This window comes from Cibotium barometz, chromosome 25, assembly GCF_041138505.1.
Source record: "Cibotium barometz isolate CiBa-2024 chromosome 25, ASM4113850v1, whole genome shotgun sequence".
NCBI classification, from domain to species: Eukaryota; Viridiplantae; Streptophyta; class Polypodiopsida; order Cyatheales; family Cibotiaceae; genus Cibotium; species Cibotium barometz.
Window position 1 is genome coordinate 18,353,253 of NC_141070.1, and position 25,730 is coordinate 18,378,982.

Consider the following 25,730-nt stretch of genomic DNA (forward strand, 5'->3'; position numbering starts at 1 on the left):
GCATCTCCCGTGTGAGAGCTCGAAAGGTATGAACAAACTGTTTCTCTTTTTCTTTTAAAGGCCCAGTTTGTAGAGTCTGATTCTCAGCGTACCGAACTTTCCAAGGATAGCATAGGCCACACCTTGAAAATTGAACTAAATATGTATTTATATGTGTAAATTTGGGATTTTTTAAAAAATTAGGGGCCTCTTTTTATAAAGAGCCCTTCTCTACTAGAAGGTTGGAAGGGCTTTCATGCCCTCTGAAGGCTTCTAGTGTCCAATTCTTTATTTTTGGTGATTATAGATTTGCAATTGTTTTTGGGATACCCTGAACTTTTTGCAATTGTTTTTGGCATACCCGGAACTTCTGTTCTCTATTTTTGTATCCTCACTTGTGGGAAAAAGTTCTCTCTCGATCTTGTCTCTCTTTATCCTATGAGTGTAAGAGATTTGTTCTTGGGAATGGGTAAATATTTCTTTTTCCACAAAGCCTATATAGGAGGCGTTTCTTACACAATTCCTCTTCCTATAGGGATCCTTTACATATATTGCTTAATGCAAAACCTTCATTGGTAGAGTAAGCCTCTTATTCCATATTGGATAGTATTCCAAATAACCCTTTGGCAATGTTCAACATGCCAACTGATATTGTGGGGGAGTTCAAAACTCTCTCTCCTCCGTTTGCTCATCAACCATTTGAGTGTCTTCTATGGATACCTTGCTAGTAGTCTTGCTTGAATGCAAATCTCTTCTATGGATTCATTGTTAGTAGTTTTGCTTGAATGGAGATGTCTTTGAATAAATATACTCTACGGGGTTCCAGCCAAAGGATCAGATCCACCAATACTCCTCTGGTAGGAGGATTTTTGGTAATTTGATGCACTATCTTCTAGAGCAACTCCATGTCCCAAGATCTTCCTAGATCTTTAGTTCATGAAAGGGTATTTTGTTAGGCTAAATTCCAATTCGTGGACCAAATTTTATGTTTATGCACCTCTACTTGTCTGAGGGTTGAGTTTTCCATGGTGTGAATAACTACGGTTTTTTGCATCCAACTTTTTTACTTATCCCTTAGATTGAAGCTAATATTCTTGATCAGTACTATTCCCTCAATTGATTTGACTATGCACCCTTTACAAATGAGCTCACTCAAAAGATAGTCATGCATGAATATTATGGATAATCACGATCTTCAAAAACTCTAGTTTCATGCCGATTCTTTTTAAGATTTATAACTGCAAAAACAACACCAATCAAGTCTAATAGATTGTCTAAAACATGTAGGAACCTGAAAAGTCTAAGATAAACAAATTTGGTGTGAATTTCTCAAGAAATTCATGCGTGAATATCCAAGGGATAGTCACACGTATCTGTGAAAAAACTTTGTTTTTTATGCCCAAAATGTTTCTCTTTTTATCTCAAATTCACATGTAATGAACTCAATTGGTCAGTTTAGATTATGTAAACATCTCAAAGTCCTTATGTGATAAAAATATTTTGGTGTGATTTTCTCAAGAAATTCAAGACATGAATAGATATCTATTAGATGATCATGCATAGAAAAAGTCGTGAAAAACTCTCAATTTCTACATTGAATTTTATTTAAAGATAAGAGGATAAGTTTTTTTATTTTTAGCAATGTATTCCTATAAATCATATAGTGATTTTGGAGACTTCTTATTGCCGTAAAAATCTCTATTTTTTTATAGTTGTGAAAAACTCCCAAACCCTTGAAGAAGATTTCGAGGGTCTAAATCTTGTCATATGGTGTAGTTTGAGACAGAAGGCTATGGCTAATACAATGTAATGTTTAAAAAATTTTAAAATCAAACAAAAATGGATTAGAATGCTTCTCTCCAGGTTGCCGAAGTGCTTCCTTTAGTACTTACAAACCAATCTTTCCACCAAAAACATCAAAAAATATCACATTTACCATACTTTTCTCTAATCTATAATAACCTTATCCACTTGTAGCTTCACTTAAAACTTTCACAAAACTCAAAATAATGAGTGTAGAATAAGAAAGAAACAAGATTGGGTTCTGTGAGAACGATGCCACAAATGTTATGGATTAATTCTACTCTCTAAAGAACTAACCCATTCTAGCAAATTAAGAAACAAACTACAACTATTGTGGGATTCTTATCATGCTTCGAGCTTAGGATCTCTAGAGGGTTTAAAAAAAAGAAACAAATAAAATAGAATAATTATAGATAGGTTGGCAAATGTTTTTATATATTAACCTAAAACTTTAGCAACTTATGTGGATCTTTGGAATTTCTTGTCTTATATGGTATTATGTAGTGTACTTTTGGCAAATTTTTCTCTGGAAACACTAAAACCTATAAAATTTTACGTAATTTCTTAAAAAAGTTAATGGAAAAATTGATCGATAATATCAATAGCCCTTGGGTTTAAAATAGCTCCTACATTTTTCCTTGGATATTTGTAACTTCCAACCACCACCATAGTTAAGAGTCTAGCTCCTCCTTATTATCACCATCAAGAAGTTGCTTAACCTCTTGTAAGGACTCACCTCTGTCACTCTTGCTCACTCTCTCACATCAAAGAAGAGACATGCACCAAGATTCATGCACTATACTCTTAGCTCTCTCTCTCACACACACACGCAAGACAAGAGCAAGTAGATAAGTAAGTCATTTGGTTCAAAGGGAGATTTTGTCTTTTCATTTCACATTTAGGAATCCAAATTTAACCCTAATCTATTAAGCTTGATCATTTTTCAACTTTTCTTATAACATATATAATGTTTATAGTGCCATTTACATAACACTTATTGTGCCACTTCTATGTGTAATAGGGTGTGCCTTTGTTAGTTTCAAAATGAGGTTAATGTGTAATCTATAGTGTACTTTACATACTTCTTCTAGTACTCCCATGTGTAGTAGGGAGTGTCTTTGTTAAGCCCAAAATGCAATTAATAGCGGGTGGAAATTTTGGATAAATAGGAACACTAAATTCAAAATGTTGAAATGGTCTTACTTTTTGATTCCAATAGGGTACTCACCCTAGAAAGTTAAAGTTCTATGCTTGGCTGGTCCTTTCCATATCTAGGCTAAGATTGATTCATGTACTACCTTTTCTTTAGTCCCTATTAATGGAGTTCCTCTACCAAAAACAAAGAATGGCTTCTAGTATGTTAAACCGCATTATAAGGAGTTTTCAGATGATTAAGTTTGGGTAGTACATGTCACGTGTGACAAGAAAAACTACCGGAAGGGTTCTTGTGGGCTAACTACAGATATACGATTGGTATTTTCAACTTTCTTGGTAGATGTTATGATGATAAAAATTTCTCATGTGTATTGTGCTTTGGCAAATATTTTATGTGTGGAATATTATGTTGATTTTTTGGCAAAAGGATTGGCTAATTTAATCGTTCTACCTCCTATGTGATGTACAAATCGATGATCATTAATATCACAAGGAAGGGGTTAATAACATCTCCAAAATTGGTTAATTCGGCACCACATGTGTCCATCATATTTGCTACTATTGGTGAATCTTTTTTATGTGGTTATCCCATAACATGAGGTACCACCACTCCCTTACGTATCACGATATTGTATAGAAAGATCAACATGAGGCATGGATCTCTATGGGAATTCTTGGGTCCATTAAATGTGGAGGGATGTAAAAAAATCATCAAGAAGAAGGTGCCATACTCCTACATGTAGGTATTATTGCTCGCTTCGGCCTCTCGACTACCTTAATAAGGACAACCAACGTGGGGATCTTTCTAATGGCGAAGCTTGTAACTCTCAAGGTCTCTAAGCTTCACACCTCTTTGGGGGGAAGTTTTCAACACTGTCGTCTCCTCCAAGCATTCTCACATTGTCGCATTGGACTACAGGTTCTCCTCCCTTTTCTCACCTCACACCACACACACACTCACAAGCATGTCTTAAAGAATAATATTAGAGAGGGGATTAGCAAGAGCAAGACTCCAGTGCATAATGAGGGAGTATATTGTATTATGAGAAAAAGTGACTTATATACAAGGTCATAAGTGTTCACACACTTAAATGTGGTCGATTAGTTGCTGTCCAAGGATCATGAGTGGCCTATTTCTTGTACAATGTTTAATCTCATATTGCATGCATGAATTTCATTCACAAGGTTTTCATTGAACCATATTACAACATGCCTTTTGAGTGAGATCGTCACAAGTATTTCATCAAAGGCACTCGTTCAAGTTGTAGATTCGGACACCATTCCTTTATATATTTATCATATATGCGTATGGTGACTTTGCCTTTGCTATTTGATGTATAATTATACTGGTAACTCCTCTTTACCCTAAGATGGGTTAACATTTTTCCCTTCTTGTTGTGTCGGTCCCATCCTCGTGATTGAGTAGAAAAATTTATTCTTGGAGAGTTGAGGTGTTTTATTGATGCTTAATGATGTTGCACGGATGCTCATTGGTCACTATTACTCGAGAAGGAATGGAGAAGGCTAGATAGTACATAAAGAAGTTAGTAAACTGGGTGGGAATTTTTGCGATGAGTGATTATTATTTTTTGGGCAATTTGGAGTAGTTATGCATTACAATAAGGACGTGAGTGCAGAAAAACTTCTGTAATCCTTCACGAGCAAGAGGAAGTGTCAGAATTCAGACACAATTCAGACCAAGCAAAAGAGTGCCAAGAGCGAGAAGCTGGCATAGTCCAGGTCTAGAAAGCCCCAAAAGGATGGAGCAACAAAACCAAGAAGAACAAACACAACAAAACCCCCAAAAAAGGTTCAAGGGAGCCATGGTGTCATTAGCCAAAAAATTTATCGTTGTTCTCAAGAGATAAAGGGAAGATGCAGATCTGCATGTGAGGAGGTTTAAGCAATACTAGAAAGTGGAAAGACCTTGGGATGTGGAAGCGATAAGAGTTGAGAGAAAATTAATAGATATGATTTCATGAATACCTTCAAAGATAGAGCCATGGAGTGGGTGTCAAGATATGAAGACAACCATTTTCCGACTTATGAAGAGGTCATGACTAGTTTTCTGGCAAGATTCTACAAGATAAAGTCTACAACTCAAGTATGTGATCAAATGAGAGAGCTCCGACAAGAGGATATGGATGTGGAAGAGAGTGGCCAAACAAACCCGATCCTCAATGCAAATTATTGCAAATTTGGTTTCTCTAAAGGCTCAATCTAGATATCCACACAACACTCAGGACAAAGCGACCGGAAAGTGAAGAAGAGTTTGAGGAGCTGGTTGAGTTGTCCAAAATGGACGAAAAAAGAAGTTAAGAAAGGACATAAAAGAGGAAGCCCAGGAAGAGTGTCACCACTCAAGAGGACGATTCAAGCGACTCCTCGGAGGACACTCTAGTGGCAGTAAAGAAAAATAAAGTCAGAAATAAGAAAAACGGGAAGACACAAGCAAGTCTCGGAGAATTGATGTTGCAAGTAAAGCAGCTAATGCAAGAAATGAGCAGTGCACAGGCTCTGATTTTCAAAAAAATGTGTTCTATTTCAAATGCAAACAAGAAGGTCACCTCCTCAAGGAGGAATGCATTGTGTCACCAAATTGTACCATTTGTAATATGTACAATCATAGTACATGGATTTACAAGTAGAACATGAAAAATAGAGCTCCCATGGTGAATAGCATGAAATGAGCAGAAAGATCCCTAGAAATGGGAAGGTATGGAAATAGAGGCCGCGAGAAATATTCAAGAAGGAGAGGCCAAGGACGAGCTAGTGGTTTTATAACCTTCACATGCTACTATTGTCAACAGCTTGGACACACCAAAGCGGAATGTGCCATGAAGAAAAAGAATCATGAATAAAGACAAGCAAAACTTACGCAGCTCAAAGAAAATCCCCCAAGCGTCAACATGATCTAGGTAGATGACATGATGAATAAAGACAAGCAAAACTTATGCAGCTCAAAGAAAATCCGCCAAGCATCAACATGATCTAGGTAGATGACATGTAGAGGGTGGTGCTTGACATTGTGGCAGTCACAAGGGCTAAAGCTAATGAATATGATGTAACAATAACTCCGCTACTGCATAATCAAGACTCACCCCAAGCCTACAAGAAGACAATTGTGGATTGGGAACATCAAGAAAAGGTGAGTAGTCAAACTACTAAGAAAATAGAGAGAAGACAAGGTAAGCAAAAGGAGCATGGCTCATATGAAATCATTACTGATCTTCTGGAAACAAGTGTAAGAAAGCATGTAGAGCACCTCGATAAGGAATGCCTAGAAGAAAGCCAGAACAATGTTGGCTAGTTACAAACCAATGTAATGTCAATGCTGTTGGATAGACAGGTCCCAGCTGAGACAAGTGCTTAACTTATATCCAAGATTCAAGGCTAAAATCCTAATGGCAAGCATTGAAGGATTGAGCAAGGAACTGAAGCACTCAGTTGTGTACGATTTTCCCTCATTTGAATCGTTAATGAAATCTTCTCCCCCTTTATATGTATTTATTCCACGGGAACACTCACGAGAACACGGATTATGGAAGGAGGTCGGAAGCAATTAACGCGAGAGAGCAGGATTGTAGCCATGGGAGCATAAAGACGCACATAATTTTTTCATATTTTTGTGCCAAAGTGCAATGTAAATTGTTTTAGGCCAATGTGGGTTCTAAATGAGAGTTCTAAGTGTATTAAGCAAGGCTCACTTATGGGGTTGTCCGCCCATGTGTGAAAGAGGCCTAGGGTAAGGGTTAGTGACATCTCTACAAAAGAGATGTTAGCTAAAGAAAGTGGACGTTTTTGCCATTCTCATAAGCTATTGAGTGAAGCTCTTGAGCTCTCAAGCTATGGCAGCTTTCTAACTCTCTCTTTATTGTACTCTAATGAGCATCAAGCTCCAAATGAGTATAGCTCCACTTCTTTCTCTTAATCTGTTTTTGCATCATTGAAGTAGATTAATCTATGATTAGTTGAATGCTTCTTTCTTTCTCTTGTGTATGCTGCATGCTTGTAGTGTGTGTGTGTAGTCTCCATTGATGCAAGCTCTTGCCTTCATTGGCAATGAGTTATTCATGGATAGACTCTCTCTATGAGCTTGTGGGTTTGTGAATGTTACATTCTCTGCTTGCTTAAGCTTGTGGGTTAGTAGATGCATCACAAACGATCCTAGGCCACGTTTCTTGAGCTTTCTCTTATGCTTCTTAAGTGTGTACAAGAGCACAAGGTCCCCTTTTTTGAATCGGCTAGTTGTTACATTTCTATCATACCATTGCTTTTGTCACCTCTTCTCGGCATACATCCCCATTACCGCCAATAAGCGGGTCTCATCAATCTTTTCCAATTCATCAATGCATTGAAAAGCTCATGACCAGTCTAGTCCAATTGTTTAGCAACTCGTAGAGTAGGTACAAGAAATTCAATGGGAAGAATTGCATCTAGCCCAAAAGCAAGCTCAAATGGGATTGTGCCCACATATGTTTTATAGGTTGTTCTATATGCCCAAAGAACTGAGTGCAACTTTTGCTCCCAATCAGTCCTATGTCCCTCAACAATCTTTGTGAGTGCTGTGTAGAGAATCTTGTTAGTACTCTCAGCTTGACCATTGGTCTGGGGGGATGATACGGTGCAGAACGCTTGTGAATTACAAAAAGTTCTTGAAGTAAAAACTCTATGATCTCATTCACAAAGTGCACACCTTGATCACTAATGATTTCAATAGGTAAGCCATAGCGTGTAAACACGTACTCATACAAGAACTTGGCTCTGGTTCTGGCATCATTTTTAACTGTAGCGTTTACCTCTACCCATTTGGTCAAATAGTCAGTTGCGACTATAATATATTCGGCATGCGTGTGACGAGCTGGAGGCTTAATGGGACCGACAAAATCAATACCCCATTTGGCAAAAGCACGTGTGCTTAACATAGGCCGCAATGGCATATTGTCCTTTGTGATGGGAGGTTTGGTCCTTTGACAATCGTCACAATGTTTCACATATTCTTCGGCATCCATTTGTAAGGTTGGCCACCAAAGCCCAGTCCACCTAATCAAGTTAGCTGTGGTATTGCCCGAAAAGTGTCCACCCCCAACACTTGCATGTGCATGAGTCAAGATTTTCAAGTAGTCAGCTTCACATACACACATGCGCAAGTTGCCATCCTTGCCCCTTTTGTAGAGTTAGTTTTCTATCAGCATATAGTTGGCCGCTTCAACATCAATAGCACGCTTTCGATGTTTAAGAATTGTTCAATCAGTATGACCATGCTTAAGATAGTCCACAATATACTTACTCCAACTTGGTGTAGTTGAAATTTGGAATAATGTGACATTATGAATTGGTTGTTGAATATGACATGAAGCACAGTTACGAACAAATTTTTCAGCATCCGCATACATGGTAGGTCACCATTGCCCATGCTGAGTTATACGTCGCACACAAGTAGTAGCTGATGCATGGATTCCACCAATACCCTCATGTGCCCATTCCAAGATCTCTTCATATTAGTCAGGGTTAGGTATAAGCCACAACACTCCATCATTACCTTGATGATATAATCTCCCTGAGATTAACTTGAATGGTCGCCATAGGTCCACATTAGGACCCGCTAATTGTATCTGCCCACTTGTCAAAATTTCTAAGATGGCTTCAGACCATTTAGGAGCTGTCTTTAGAAGGAAAAGTGTTGAATCTAACATATCATCATCCACACCCATAGGAGCTTCTCCAGAGGTGATTCGAGACAAATGATCTAACCTTAGATGAGTTGTTCCTTTTTGGACTGCCACTTCAAAATCAAACTCAAGAAGGATGACAAACCACCTCACAATCTTTCCAGTTGCACAAGGCTTATTCGCCAAATATAGCAGTGCTTGATGGTCCACACAAAAAAATATGAATTTATTTGCCAAAAGGTAATAGTGAAACTTTTTCATTGCATATATCATGGACAAACCTTCTCTTTCTGTTGTGGTTTAATTCTTCTCAGCATTGTTCAACTGTCGACTAGTATATGAGATTGGGAAATCCTTATTATGTTCTCCTGATTGAGCCAAAATACATCCAATTGCAAAGTTTGAAGCATCAATATGGACATGAAAGATTTGGTTCCAATCTGGTGCCCGTAAGATGGGTGCAGTCACTAATGCTTGCTTCAACTTTTCAAAGGATTCCTCACACTCATCAGTCCAATTAAAACTTTACAAGAAGAGTATATAATGGTCTAGCTAGGATAGCGTACATGTAGATGAATCGACGATAATAGCCACAATGTCCCATGAATATTCGTACCCCTTTAGGGTTGATAGGCCGAGGTAATGAGACAATGACATCAATTTTATCCATATCTGTTGAAATCCCATTGCGAGAAACAATATGGCCCAAAATTTTCCCTTGTCTTACCATGAATTTGCACTTGTCAGGATTCAAGCATATATGATAAACTTGACACTTTTGAAACACAAGTCTGAGGTGTTCTATATGATCATCACGCTCTTGTGAGTGAACACATAAATCATCCATGAAGATCTCAAGAAATTGCCTAAGGTACTCCTTGAATACATGACTCATTAACCGTTGAAAGGTTGCTGGTGCATTTGTTAGACCAAATGGCATAACATGATAGGCAAAGATGCCATCTTCAGTAGCAAAGGCTGTCTTGTGTTGATTCTTTGGATTAATTGACACTTAATTGTAATCGAAGAATCCATCCAAGAAACTATATGCCTTTTTCCCTTCAACTCGTTCCAGAACATGATCCGTGATTGGAAGTGGGTAATGATCACATACAGTAGCTGCATTTACCTTCTTGAGGTTTACACATACTCAAAGTTTTCCATTTTTCTTGTGCACCATTACAATAGGGGAGACCCATTGAGTGTGTTCAATCTCATAGATAAATTCTGCCTCTAAGAGCTTGTCTATTTCTTCTTTTATCTTTCGTGCAAAATTCTCATTATAAGTATAAGGACGTTGCTTGGAAGGCTTTGCATCCTCTCACAATGGAATTGTATGCTGACATATGCTTGGATCAATTCCTTTGAGGTCTTTATAACTCGGAGAAAAAACATCGTGATACTCCTTTATTGTTTGAATTAATAACTTCTCCTCATCTAAGGACAAGTCTGTGGCAATCCACACATAGCGAGGCTCTTCTCTTGGCTTAGTGATATCATTTTTTTTTGCATCTTCTGGACCATCATATGAAACCCCTGGCACGCTTGGATTTTGTCGCATGGGCTATTGAAGAACAATCTTCCGATCTTGAAGAGTGTACTGTGTGAAGTTGGGGGGAACATTGAGACCTTGTTCTTGTCCACTTGAGTCATCACCAATTGAAGATCATGCGGTTTCGAGCTCTCTTTTGCAATCTTGCATCAGATTTTTTTGTTCAACCGTTATCTTTGCACTTCCGACACTCTCTTTTGAATCGGTTTGAGACTTGAGTTTTGGTTTTGGTTTCTTTGTTTTTTTGCAATTTTTGCTAACAATTTTTAGCTTTTCTCCTGGTTGGAATCCATGTGATCGTTTTACTTGGTCTTTGATACTATCTTGTGCTTGGACATAGTATAGATATCCATTCTTTCCTGAGAAGTGAGGTGGTGGTCGAGAGTGTTCGTGGTGGTCGAGAGTGTTCATTCTTAAACTCCTCGTCTTCTTTTTGTATTCTCTCACATCATTCCCTCTCATCTTGTTTATGGATTCTCTTATGGCTCTTACAACATTTACGTTTAGATCGGCTTCAAGGGATCTCTACTTGAACCTCCCTTCCTCTCAAGAGTAGGCGTGCCTTTCCTAGCTCTTCCTCGGGGATTATCACATCATCATCCAAATCAGAGTCCCATCCATCTTCCTTATCAGCATCATTAGCAGATTTTAGTGAATCCTCCACTGAGACTTCCTCAACATGCAGTGCTGTTGTGGATGCATCTCCATAGTACAAATCATCTAGAAGATCACGTGGATGTACCATTTGTATAGGAATAATGTCATATCCATCTGAGTCACAAAATTGAACTGGCTTAGGTAAAGCACATGTCGATAATGTTGCAAGGACATGACTCCATTCTAGTGGATCAATTAAGTGCTCAGGGAAGGGTTGTGGAATGTATGCCTCATCTGATACACTTTGATTACCCTTAAGTCTCTCAGTGTTGAAATCCCTACATGAGGCTCCACACATCCACTGATCTTCTCGCCCATTTGACAATGTAACTCTTGAGCCCTCAGATGAAGCAGAATCAAACTCATCTATTGGAGACCTTGTTACATCACGATATGAGTGATTCTTTAGGTTGACCCTTGTGTGATGACAGAATCATGTCGGAGGTACAAATAATTGTATCTCCAATCTTGAATCATTTGAAATTGTCGCATGAATGGTCTACCCAATATCACTTCATAGTTTGGATGCTTTCCAAAATCCACTACTGCAAATGTGTGCTCATATTCAATCCCATATGTGGTGACCAATATGTTCTCTAGTAGCCCAATGGGATGTTCTAAGCTTCCATCTGCTAGCTGCAAGCGCATGCTGGTACTCCTAATAGCTGTTTTGCCCCACTTTTCCCAAATGGACCTTGTCACAATGCCCACTCCTGCACCACTATCAAGTATTGCAGTTGAAACTACTTTTCGCACTTCTAATGAGAGGGTAGCATTCCCTGATCGTCCTCACAAAATTTTCCTACTTTGTTGATAGGAACTGGCATAACATGCTTTGTCTCATGGTGTATAGTACAATGATGGTGACCCTTTTGTAGCAATACCTTCTCTGACAAACATGTGGCAATATCATTCCACAACTCTGGATGAAGCTTTATCAAATCAAGTAAAGGTATGGTACAAGCCACTGGTGCTGACAAAATAGCTTGCACGATTCCCATATCCATCTCCTTTGTCAACCTTCTATGCATGGAGGGTATCCTCAAGGTTTGAGAACAGTTCTCATATTCTCCCAAATAAGATGGTATGGTTTTCATTGTATGCTTACTTCTAGGAGAAACAATTGTTTGAACTTCCTCTTGGATGCTTGGGCGTCTAAAGTTGTTTTCTATGCCCCTTGTAAAATCCACCTCAGAGAATGGAGGTGAGATAATAGAGGACATATTTTCATTAACTTTCTTATGAAGTGCTACCCACATCTCATTTGCCATGTCCTCGTTAGCATCAATAACTTCATCATTGCATGGGAAGGCAAGACGAGGTGGCGACAGAATGCCTTCTTTCAATGGGGTGTCAATTGGTGCAGGCTTTTCCCTATGAGCTTGTGAGATCAGCTCACTTTTCATTTCCCAACTTGATGAAACTTCTGGTATGGTTTCTAATGTTGGCTTAAGAGAGGTTAGGCCCCGAGGGATAGGTGGAGGTGGGCCCTCAAGTATTGATTGAGCTTCCCTAATGAGTTGCTGATGTACAGCTAGATTGATCTTCTCCTCACTCATGAGGGTTTGGGTATTCTTGAAGCTTCTTGGGTAGCTCAGATAAAGTTGCAATGCGACTTCTATGAGCATCAATGATGGCATCTAGAGTCTCGTTCACCTTATCCACAAAAACAAAACCCCCAGAACTATCCTCGGTTGTACTAGCCTCATCTTGTTTAGCACTAGGCCCAGGTTGAGGTTGATGCTCCTCATGCACTTCTTGGGATGTAAAATCTTGATCCCTCATGTTTTGTTTAGAGACTTCTTGAGAACTACTGGATGCACTCTTAGTTTTCATGTTGCGGTTCTTTTTCCTCCTAGTGGTCCTTTTTCTATTGGAACATAGGGTCTTGTCCACTAGATTTGCCTTTGCATCCCTAGTTCGAGGTGTCTCATGAGTCTGCATTTCAGCATTTCGTGTCTGTGATCTAGTCATGACTCTAAGTGGCACGACATCCTCATTCTCTGATGAAGGTGGCGATGGAACTGCCCCTATGAGTGAGACCTTTGGTTGAGATGTGCCTTCCTCATGTGGTTTCAGCAAACAATCCTTTGGAAAGTGTTCTACACAACACCCTAGACAATATCTTTCAATTGGTGGAAATTGTGGTACTGTTGTATTGGATCGAGCTGCTTGCCTTGGGCAATGTGGACAATCACAAGCCCAATGGGGTTCTCCACACTCATAACAGGGACCCATTAGTTTGGCTTCTACTTTCCTTTGCTGCCATTGACCTGAGGGGCCTAGAGTCCTAGGTTGGTAGCCGCCTAGCAACATCAAAGAATTTTGTTCCCCTAGTTGAGGCTCCAGTGCTTGGCTTGGATATGCGGCACTTTCAAAGAGATTTTCCTTGGATGAATATGATGCATATTCCTCCTCCACATAGCTTGGGTTTACCAAGTCTCTACACATATTTGAATTGTCGTAGTCAACAAACCTCACAGGAGCAGTCCCAGGAGAAGGAGGTTGAGCTCCAAGTATAGGTTGTGCTTGCTCTTGTGCCATTAGTGGCTTACGCTCAAAATTAGTATACTGTTGATGCATTTGTGGAGCCACTGCACCCCTTTGTTGCTCACACTCCTGTCTCATTCTTGTAATGCGAGTACATTCCTGTGTGGTGTGGGTATAATTCCAAACACGGGCCTGGCACCACTTCTTTGTGGGTTGGTTTGTGACTAGAGGAGAAAAGGTATTGCATTCTTCGGTTTTATGGTTACCGCCACATGCTCCACAAAGATGAGGACCTGTAGGTAGTACACTCCTCATTCACCTGCTGCTACTGTTGTTGTGGCTGCATGGGTGGGCGATAGGTTTGTCCCAATCTCCTTAGCACTAGGTTAGCTATCTGGCCTGGATTTACTAGTGCGCTAGACCTGAACTTTGATCATCACCCCACTGATCCCTAGGTTGCACCTCAGGGCCAGAACCATCTTGGAATCTGAAGTTATCTGTGAAATCCATAGCATCATGGCAACACTCATGGAAATTTGTATGCTTCTTTGCATAGAGATGTGTGTGCAGTGTTGAATTTTTAAGTCCTTTTAAGAAGAGAGAAATTAATGGACTCTGGGTGGGCTTCTCATTTTCTGGGCAACGATTAATATACTGCTTCATCCTATTTACACAGTTTCTAACACTCTCAGTCTCGCCTTGCTTGAAAGAGTAGATGTTTGCTACTGTGTCATGCTGGATCGCCATCAAGGAAAAAGTAGCAATGAATCTTTCTCTTCCAAAGCTCGTAAAGAAGATTTGTCTGAAGCCTCTAGTGCCTGAAACCAAGCAAGGGCCTTTCCCTCAAGAGTGAGCCGAAATCCTTCAATTTGCATATGCTTGTCACTTGCTCAGCTCGAACTACTTGCCTAAATGCTGCTACATGGTCATATGGATCTCCCGATCCTTCATACTTCTTTACTAGTTTCTGAAGAGTTGATGGCCTTACTTGTCTTGAATACTCATCATAGGGCCTACAGCCTCTCACTCTCAGTGGGAGCTATTCCTCTCTTTGGTAAGATCGTCCACATGCATCCCAAATTGGTGTGGGTCCCCTATTACCTGCCTCACCAACCCCCTCCAAAGATCTTGTTACCCGCATTTCAGGAGGTGCATTTATGGGAGGCCGAGTTGGCTCCCCTACCCTCCTATTATTATAGTGAGAGAAATGTTGTTGTGGTGTGATTTGTGGTCGCACTTTTGGTGTAGGATAATATCTTGGTGCTAGAGTTGGGCTACTTGTAGTGGTCCACTTTGATGTTGAGGGTCCCTCTCTAGTGAACTCTCTTAGGGGAGGAGCAACAGTTTCTCCGAGAAAGGCTGTCTCTCTGGTTTAGCTGTATTAGTTGAGAACACTTCCATGAATAATGGTTGTCCTCTCCACACGAGCTCACGAATTTCCTTCCAATCTAAGGTTCGGTATTCATTGGCCCATTTATCAATGATTCGGTTCTTGTGTCGTGCAAGCTTCTCGACTACCACCACAAGTGCTAAAGGAAGATCTAGCTTTGGCAATCTAGTTGTGGCACAATATCCTTCTAAAGAGTCCTTATAGACCTCTTGAAGTGGGTCATTCTGAAAGACCTTTGTCACTGGAATTTGTCATACAAACTCCCATTGGTTCTCAGCCCCCTGATCCGTTTTTCTCTTGCCTTTCCTGTCCCTTTCCAAATTTAGATCTACACAAAGTAAATCATCTATGGATGGCTTTGAGGGCTGGGCATTGGATGGTCCAGGCATGTCCGGCTCAATGAGCCAATCATTTCTAGACTCCCTTGCTCCAGAAGGCTTTAATAGATCTAGGAACTCACTCTTAGAGAGCTCTCCTAATTTGTCTACATTCTCTGGATGATAGGTGACTTCGTATAGCGAACACCATCTCCACCCATGTACATGTTACCCTGGTCATTGACTAGAGGTGCTCTATCAAGCTCTGAGAAAAAGTCTGCGATCTTAACGAGATACCATTGTTGTGGATCCCTAAAGATCTCAGCTCCTTGAGCATTCGTGTAGACATATTGAAGTCTCACATTGAGTACTAACCCCATGGTGTCGGCTTCAAATGGATTAAAAGATCTTGTGGGTGTCCTATTTGGGGCTAAGGGATGACTATTTGACGGCCCTATATTGTCCATAGACAATGAGCTAGTTGTCTTGGAAAGGGTATCAGATTGCGATTCGGAAGAGGTTTCAGCAATATCTGCCAAATTACCTACCGATTGGGTCCCACTTTCCTGCGTAGGTACTCTAGAAGGTGCCCTAGACCCTATGGCAGTGTCTATATGACGTCCCGACCGCAAGTGCATAAGGTCAAATTTTAAGGTTTTTTTTATTTTTTTTTCAAAAAAGTCAAAAATTTTCAAGTTGGCTCAAACTTTGCCAGAACCCATTTTGAACCCCCTCGAACACATTAGGCCAAAAAAATAGCGTATTTTTTGGATCAAAAATCGCCTAAAATTTACCAGTTTCCCATACTGACTCACTATGGGAAAATGGTTCAGGGACTGAAATTTCGACGATGGGTGTTTTCTAACTCCTCTTGAAAAGTTAAATAACCTCCCAAATTTTTGCGACAGAAAATGATTTTTTTTTGCACCCCCTTATCTGGTGCGGTGGCGGTCTTTATGGTGTGGTGTGTGGGTCTCTCTGTGCGGTGCGCTGTTCATGCACAACCGCCTTCCTTTTTTATTATTATTTTTTTCTTTTTTGAAGTGCGTGTGCAGTGAACTCAATGCGTGTGCAGCTGTGAGATTTACAGCGAATTCAATACATGTGCAGGGAACTTAATGCATGTGCAGCTGTGAGATTTGCAGCAAATTCGAAATGTTCAATCTTCATGTGTGTGTACAGATTTTAGTTTCTTTACAGGTGCAGGTTTAACAAAGAACTAAAATGCAGGTTTAACAGAGAACTAAAATGCACAAAATTAAAGATGCAGAAAACTAAACTAAGCTAAGAACAGAAAATAAAACGAACATGCAGAAAATTGAAACTGTAAAAATTTTCCTCAAACAGAATGATAGAAATGCAAAAACAGGCCTCTCTCTTTTGCACACAAATTAAAATTTACAGGTTTAGCACCTACCTCCAATCCTTCCCGTGTGTTGAATCCTTGTCCTGACCTCAAAGGAGAAGCGTAGCCAGCCAATCGCCCTCAAATTGAAAGACAAATAAAGAGAATTTAACAACAGATTAGTCTTAAATAAGTACCAAAATTAGTCCCAAAGCTTGCTCTCCTATCCAACAGTTTTGCAACCGATTGGAGCTTAACAAAGAGTGGTAGTGTGTGTATGGTGCTCAACTAATGTAGGCACTCGCTCCCCGGCAGCGGCGCCATTGTAGAGCGGTTCTCTCTACCGTGCAATATAGTGCCCATAGAGTACTACTGATCAACAAATGTGTTAAGAAACACAATGTCAATTTGAGGACTCGACCCGATTAGTGCATGAAGGCTTATCCCATGAGGGAGAGTTCACATACACAAACCACCACTTGACGATTCAACCATTCAACACCTCAATCAATCTCTCAATCCCTTAAATCCACTACACTAATCAAGAGAACAAGCAATGCATAGCAATCTCTTAATCCCATTCAAACATTGATTAAATCTTAGCTTTCCCTAATGCCTGAAAACCCATAAGCATTTATCATATCAAAAGGGTGGTAGTTCTACCTTACACAACCCACTTTCAACATCTGCTCTTCAAGCTCCAAGACAAATGATGTGGATAATCAATGAGTCCTCAAATGAGGGCCATGGCTGGCATGTTCCAACTACTCTAGTCACTGCTCAAAGAAGGCCAGGCAAGAAGGAATTGTCAATTTGGCTACCCAAAGATGCGTACAAACTTGTACCATCTAGCCTAGTTGCTAAACCTTCTAAAAAGCATATTTTTTCCAAGCCTAAACCTCAAATTGTTACTCATTGGATCCCAAAGCATGTTCTTAAAGCACAAGGCTATCATGAGGGTGCAACAGCACTTTGGCTTCCCAAATGTCATGGTTTGCTATAGCCAGAAGAGTGTATCAATAAGATTCCAAAAGCCACTCTCGGTTTTTCATATCAGTGGGCGCAAAGGAAATCAACACAACCTCTTCAAGATAGGATAGGTGGTTGTGATAGCACCTACAAATCTCCTTGTGTTGACCTTTCCCAAACATCTATTGAGTCACCAGTTGTCCCAACTTCTCCTTGTTACACACTTCCACTATCAACTTGTGTACCTAAGACAAATCCAACTTTACATGAGTCTCCTTTGAGCATAGATTCTAGCACTTCACTACCTAAATCCTCTTATCTTGCTCAAATTCCTCGACAATTGCTATCCTTCCCACCTCTTAAAAAGGACATACACAAAACCAAAGGATTGTGTTCTTTTTGAGATGATCTTATCTACATTGTTTTTGATAGGGATTGTAATGATGGATATGAATGTATAAAGTTTGAAGTCTCTAAATTTCATTGTTCTACGCCCAGATACCTCCTGATGGATACTTGGCGAGATACATGTCCACCATGCATTGACCCTGATAGTACTCAACCTGAACATTGCGGGGGTTATAGTGCTCCTCCTTTTCAAACTCATTCTCGGTACTTTTATGCTTTCTTAGGTGAAAATTACTGTGGGCATCACTTTGTCACTTTATTCTATATCAACAGCATCATCCATTTCCACATTGTCAAGAGTGTGAATGACTCGTATTAGGAGGAGCTTCACACATTTGCTGGCTATGCTGCTCTTACTTTCGACGATATGGCACGGGCTTAATGAAACAAATTGTGGGAATTACACCCCAACGCCATAACCTTCTTGATGTGAGAGTACCAGACCGAGGACCAAATCAACGTAGATTACCTGAGGAGGTTCAAGCACAACAATGGAGGGATACATGCATAAATGACTTGCAACCACCTATCTTGCAAGCCCTCCTTCCCCCAGCCTCAACATGTCAATGTTGGATCACTACCTATGAGTACCTATATTGAGCAGTTCCAAAATCGAAATTGTTTACTTAACCTTCCCATAGAACCAATGCCATATTTTAGCGAGCAAGCACTCCTTCCTCTACCACCTTCTCCAGAGGCTGGTTTTTGTACAGGGTTGTCCTTGCATCCTGAAGTGATTGATACCATCTTTCTAGCAGAAGTGGACACAGATCCACCACCAGTGCAAGGGTAAGCTTATCAACTCCATAATAAGATCAACAAGCCAGGGTACTTTCTCCCGCTGGGTTTTTCCCCTCGATTGGCACCAATAACAAATTTTATTATTTTCTTTTCTTGTTTGTTAATAAGACATTTTGCAGAGATCTCAGCTAAACAAGAGCATACCAACACGCCCCAATAGTCCACCTACCGTGCACACAAATTAGAAAGGGGGGAGACATGCAATGCCTACAAAGAGCAAAGAGAAGCAATTTGCACAAATTAGAAAGAGGGGAGACATGCAATGCCTACAAAGAGCAAAGAGAAGCAATTTGCACAACATCAGCAATGCATCAATGCAAATGCACAACATCAACGAGCACTATAATAGGTGTATTCAAATCATAATCTTTTGTTCTTTATGTGCTTTTCACTTTTGCATATATTGTTTACATGTTCACACACAGTTGGCTGGTTTAAGTTTTAAATTAGTTGTTAAAATGTGGTGAGTGATTTCTAGATTCTTAGAGGACTTAGTAGAAGGTATTTCTATTTGAAGACGGTGTAGGATATATGCCAACGGAGTATGCCAAGTTCTTATGCTCTCGAAGTATATTAGTTATCCCTAGTGGTAGCTACCTCTTAGGTATGGGCTAGGTGCTAGCATTAATAAAAATTTTATGAAAATCATGCCCTAGAAATTATATACAAGTGAATCGAGACATGACGTGTCTACAGCCACGTGGAATGCTTGGTAGGACCTTGGGTTGTCTTAGCACCTTGGGGCCGATGCCTTGGTTTCCATGGGGTGAACACTGACATCTAGAAGAAGACCTTCAAGGACTCTATCGCCTTGATAGATGCCTTGATAGATGTTGGTAGGACTCTGGGGTACATTATGGGCCCTCGAGACCGATGCCCTCATCTTCATGGGGTACTCCTTATATCAAAAAGAAAGAAAAGGGTCTGTCGCCCTTGAGATACTTAGCGGCCTTTAGATTCTCTTGGCAAAGGTCTCTTGGCCATTGCTTGGGTCTCATTGGGATGGAACCTTCCTCTTTATTCATCTTTTACCCACACACCAAAAAAAAAGAAAAAAAAAGAGGTCAAATCACCATTGCTCATATTTAGGAGTGGGGTTGCCACTTAGGAATAACTTAAATACTTGTAGGACATTGAGACTGCGGTCATAACCTGTGGTGTACAAGCACACTTGCCTTTGCATAGCACTATCTACTACTTAGTCTCACTTTGACTTTACTCACTTCTTTTAGCACTCTTTAAAACTCTAATCGGCCTTTCACTTGCATACTCACGTGTGAGATTGTCATTGCTGGTTTTTTTTCCAATAAAAGGCTTTACTTGTCTTCCATTGTTTTTTGCAGCTTCTGTTTCTACCGCGCCCGAGGACGTGCGCGATTTAGGAAGGGGGGATGTTCCACGGGAACACTCATGGGGAACATGGATTATGGAAGGAGGCCGGAAGCAATTAATGCGAGAGAGCGGGATTGTAGCCATGGGAACATAAAGACGCACATAATTTTTTCATATTTTTGTGCCGAAGTGCAATGTAAATCGTTTTAGGCCAATGTGGGTTCTAAATGAGAGTTCTAAGTGTATTAAGCAAGGCTCACTTATGGGGTTGTCCGCCCATGTTTGAAAGAGGCCTAGGGTTAGGGTTAGTGACATCTCTACAAAAGAGATGTTAGCTAAAGAAAGTGGACGTTTTTGCCATTCTCATAAGCTATTGAGTGAAGCTCTTGAGCTCTCAAGCTATGGCAGCTCTCTAACTCTCTCTCTATTGTACTCTAATGAGCATCAAGCTCTAATGAGTATAGCTCCACTTCTTTCTCTTAATTTGTTTTAGCATCATTGAAGTAGATTAATCTATGATTAGTTGAATGCTTCTTTCTTTCTCTTGTGTATGCTGCATGCTTGTAGTGTGTGTGTGTAGTCTCCATTGATGCAAGCTCTTACCCACTTCATTGGCAATGCGTTATTCATGGATAGACTCTCTCTATGAGCTTGTGGGTTTGTGAATGTTACATTCTCTGCTTTCTTAAGCTTGTGGGTTAGTAGATGCACGCTTATGGGTTTGCAGGCATTAGGGAAAGCTAAGATTTAATCAATGTTTAAATGGGATTAAGAGATTGCTATGCATTGCTTGTTCTCTTGATTAGTGTAGTGGATTTAAGGGATTGAGAGATTGATTGAGGTGTTGAATGGTTGAATCGTCAAGTGGTGGTTTGTGTATGTGAACTCTCCCTCATGGGATAAGCCTTCATGCACTAATCGAGTCGAGTCCTCAGATTGACATTGTGTTTCTTAACACATTTGTTGATTGGTAGTACTCTATGAGCACTATATTGCATGGTAGAGAGAACCGCTCTACAGTATTGCTCCATGTATGCAATCTGCGTCTCGTAATGTTGGGATGCAAGGGCGAGCGACTTTTTAAAGTCGCTTTCATGAGAGAACATGACAAAGAGCTCACTCTTGCCCGCCCACGCGGTGGTGGAGAGGAACTCACAGAAGTTGTCAAAGTGGGTAGCCATGTGAATGCAAAGAGATAGGTTGAGCTCGTGCTTGGTTTTTATCGTGTGAAAATGAAAAAGAAGGCACCTTTGGCTATTTATAGTTAAAATTTAAAGTTTGGCCTTTTCGCACTAGACCGCTAGACAAAAAAATTACAGTTTGTAAAAATATTAAGATTTTCATTAAATAAAGATTGGTTAAAAAAGAGTGTGCTACAAAATTAAAAGCATGTCATCTAATCTAAAATTGTTATAATGTCTTCATTTTTTGCCCCTCTTATGACATTTACTGCATGTTGATCTCCATCTCTTTGTTAACTTGAAAGCTTGTCATTGCCTTCACCTCCATCCTGAAACTCTTGCCCCTCACGTGCATCAAAACAGAGGCTATTTTTCCATATACTCAGTTCATCTTCAAGCTCTTCCACATGCCTACTATGTATTGGTAGAGCTATGCACCTTGCTGCTGCTGAAATTTTAAGGTTCCCGATTTGCCATGATTCTGAGACCATGGTTGTCCCCTCCTTACACTTCCCAATCTACAAAAATATAGAACGTGGTACAATAGCCAGAAAGTGTAAGGGTTAACTTTAGACATGCAGTGGATCAGATATACCTTTCTTCTCATCAACTTGAAACTTGACTCTTCCACATTGTCAAAGCCCATGATGCTAAAGTGTTGACGCAGGTCTGTTAGGCTCTAATGCTTGCTTGCTGCCACTCACTCAATCCATCCATTTTGCATCATCACAACTACCTCAATAGGCATAATTTCTTCTTGTGAGTCTTAAAGTGGGGTCCATGTTCCGTGCTTTTGCATCCATCTTTGGTAGTGCAGACACATGTACAAAATAGAGCGTGCCTTCAAGAACCTAAGAGACAATGTAGAATCTACTACATTGCACTTGTATACATCACCTTGATGTGACCCCTCATTAACCTCCTAACCCTCTCCTAGTAATCCTTGAATGAGGTCAGACCGTACCTCCTTACAAATATACATTATTTTTGTTTGGTGCATTGGCATGGAATTGAACATGTGCACAAAAACATGTAAAGGACAAAACCAATTTAGCCCTATTGACCTAGATGTCTTTAAAAACTTGAGTGATGTCTTGATATCACTTACCATCTTAAACTTCAAGCATAAGATGGTTCAAGCATCAAGTTCAGGCCATTCGGGATTGTAAAGAGGGGAGTTGGGGATCTCTTCTAGCTTGCCAAATAAACGTGGTTTTTTATCTACAAAATATGAGTGAGAAAAGAAAAAGATATTGTTCTGTACAAGATTACTTGGGCTTTGAGATACAAACATTGTCTCTCCAATGGATGCATGCATAGCATAGAAAACTCCGGTGAGGCTTTGGAGTGGTTGTTCCTCAACATAATTAGAGAGGAAAATATCTACAGAGACATAAGAAAATGGAGAGTCATAAGAAAATTTGAAACAAAAAATCCAATATTAGCATATTGTTAAAGTTGTGTTTATGTTACACTGACAATTTGAAGGAAACCTTGGTCGTTGGCCTTGAATGTATCCTTGAATGTAGAGGTCTCCAAGGGTATACACATGTTACACTATGACAACTAGTCCTTCCTTCTTAGTATGCTTGAAGCCTTGTAGCATCCCGTTCCAATGATGTAGCATATTCCCCACTTGACGCACTCGATGTGGTCCCTTAGAGCTTGGCTACATGTAGACCCAAGCCTCAACCCTGAATCTTGTTGGAGCCCAAACTCCATTCTCATCTCTTGTGTTATGCAGCACAAGCTCTTCCACATTCTCCCTAGGTCTTCTCACATTAGTGAAAGAGACCATGGTGGTAAGAAAAGAGAAGAAAGGAAAAGAAAAGCTTGTTTTACAACAGAAGAGTAGAGAGGAGAGAAAGTTCAGGGTTTTCAGTGCAGCAATGGAAAGTTTAAAATAGGGTTAGAGTTTGAGAATAGGCTTCCTGAACCTAGAGTAGACTAAAGAGGGATAGAGTTTCTGCAGCAATGGAGAGGAAGGGAGCTTGAGAGAGTGAGAGAGGGAGATTGAGAGGGAGGGAGCTTGAGAAGGAGGGAGAGCTTAAGAGGGATGGAGTTTCTGCAGTAATGGAGAGCTTAGAAAAGGAAGAAAGAGGGAGAGGGAGCTTGAGATCGAGGAAGCTTGACAAGGAGGAAGAGCTTGAGAGGTATGGAGTTTCTCCAGCAATGGAGAGCTTAGAAGAGAAACAAATACGTTCAAAATGAGCTTTCCAAACCTAGAGTATGTTGGGGGGAAGTTTGTGAGGGAAAACACACTTTTGGGAAAAAATTAAAAATTAAAAATTTTTAGGGTTTTCATCTGCGTGATTCTAGGTAGGGAGACCTCTAAGTTTGGGCCCAAGAGGTAGGAGGACAAGAGTAGTAATTAGGCCCTATTATTTAGCAAACCAAAGCCTAGGCCCCCTAGGGTCAAAGAAGTAATTAATGTGCACCCAGCCCTCTTCCTATTGGTCCATTCCTAATCAAAAGTTAATCCAAGAGGCCCTCTTTGGGTCCAAAAAATTCCTAATGACTATCGTAAGCTAAATGTCGCAACTAACTCTAGATCCCTTTCCACTTCCATTCACGCACTCCTTGTTGGATGAAGTAGCCGAAAAGGAGATGTTATATTTTTTGGATGATTTTAGCAAATACAGCCACGTGAAGGTGGCTCCTGAAGACAAGGAGAATACCACATTCATCACTGAATGCGGTGTCTTTGTGACAATCATTATGATGTTTGGGTTAAAAAATGGCCCTGCTACCTTCCAAAGAATGGTGTAAGAAATTCTCTATGACTACTTGGTAGATTTCATGAAAGATTTTGTGGATGATTTCAACGTGTCCGGAGATAAGGCAAAGCACATCTATCATTTGAGATAATGTTTGCAGAGATGTAGAGATACAAGGCTAAAGTTAAATTTGGCTAAGTTTGCTTTTGCAGTAAAATCCGGAACATGCTTAGGACACATTGTATCAACGCAGGATTGGCTATAGATCTGGCTAAAGGCAGAGGCCATATCCAAAATGTTTTCTCCCTAGAACATTAAGCATCTTGAAAGATTCCTTGCTAAGGTTAAGTGGCATGCAAGATTTTTGAAATATCTAGCATATGTAGCTTACCCTTTATATGAATTTACTTAGAAGGATGAAAAGTATAGATGGATTTTGGAGTGTTAGAAGGCATTACATTGGTTGAAGAGCATGGTGTCATCTGCACCAGTGAAAGGCTGAAGTTAAATTTGGCCAAGTGTGCTTTTACAATAAAATTCGGAACACTATTAGGACACATTGTGTCAACGAAGGATTGGCTATATATATGGCTAAGATGGAGGCCATATCCAAAAGTTTTCTTTCCATAACATTAAGCATCTTGAAAGATTTCTTGGTAAGGTAAAGTGGCATGCAAGATTTTTGAAATATCTAGCACATGTAGCTTACCCATTATATGCACTTACTAGGAAGGATGCAAAGTATGAATGGATTCTGGAGTGTCAGAAGGCATTCCAGTGGTTGCAGAGCATGGTGTCATCTGCACCAGTGAGATGATCAATCCAAAATGGAATCTAATGTTCCATGTTTATGTAGATGCTTTAGACAGAGCAGTGGACAAAACAATGATGAAGCAAAAGTGAAAAGGTTATACGCATCCCATCCATTATCCTAGCAAAGTTCTCACAAGGGCGGAAAGGAAATACAACACAACAGAGTGTGAATCCCTTTCAATGATCTATGTTGTGAACAACCTCCACACTATCTCTTAGGAAACAAATTTGTTTTCCATGTGGACCATCAAGCTCTCATTTATCTTGTGAACAAAGCTTTTCTGGTGGAAAAAATGGCAAGATGGATGCTTCTACTTCAAGAATTTAGGTTCACCACATAGAAAAGAAAATGCAGTGGCAGACTTTTTGTCCAGACTAGATTCCGGAGAGCTTGACTTGGTGTAGAAGATAAACTCTGATATACCAACTTATTCATAGTAGCAGCAGCCGAAGTGGAAGAAAATTGGTATTATGACATGATGCAGTTTCTGGAAGATGGGACTCTTCCACAAGGGTACATCTCTCACAAGAAGAAGAAAATTACCCTAAGAGGTAGAAATTTCACCATGATTACCAAGCAGCTCCACAAAAGAGGCATAGGTGAGATCCTATGCAGATGTGTCCTGGATCATGAGCACCAAGTAGTGTTAAGAGAAGCACACTGTGGTATCATCGGAGGAGACATGGTTGGTGTTGTTACTGTTGTGGTTGTTGTTGTTGATGTTTTGACTTCTTGATTGCATCATCATCTTCCTCTACGCCATGAATGAATTGTTGAGGTTTGCAAGACATCTATTCTTGAATTTCTATCAGGGCTTGCAGAGCTTGATCCCAAACCTTGTTGAGTCTAGCCTTTGCTGTTTTTATCACTACTGATTTGGCGTCTACTGGTAGGTACATAGCATCTTCTTCTTCTTGGTTCTTGAGGGCTTGGGCTTTTGACTTGGTGACTACCAACTTCGTTGTGCTTTCCAGCACTTTATCCTTCAGTCCTTGGATGGTGACGGCCCAGACCTTTTCTGGCTTTTTTGCTTCTGCTAATTCCGCTCGAAGCCCTTCCACTTTAGCTTGGCGTAGGTTCCTTTCACTGACGAGGGCTCAAATATTCCCCTCACTTACCTTTTTTTGTTGAACTAGGGTCCTTTCCAT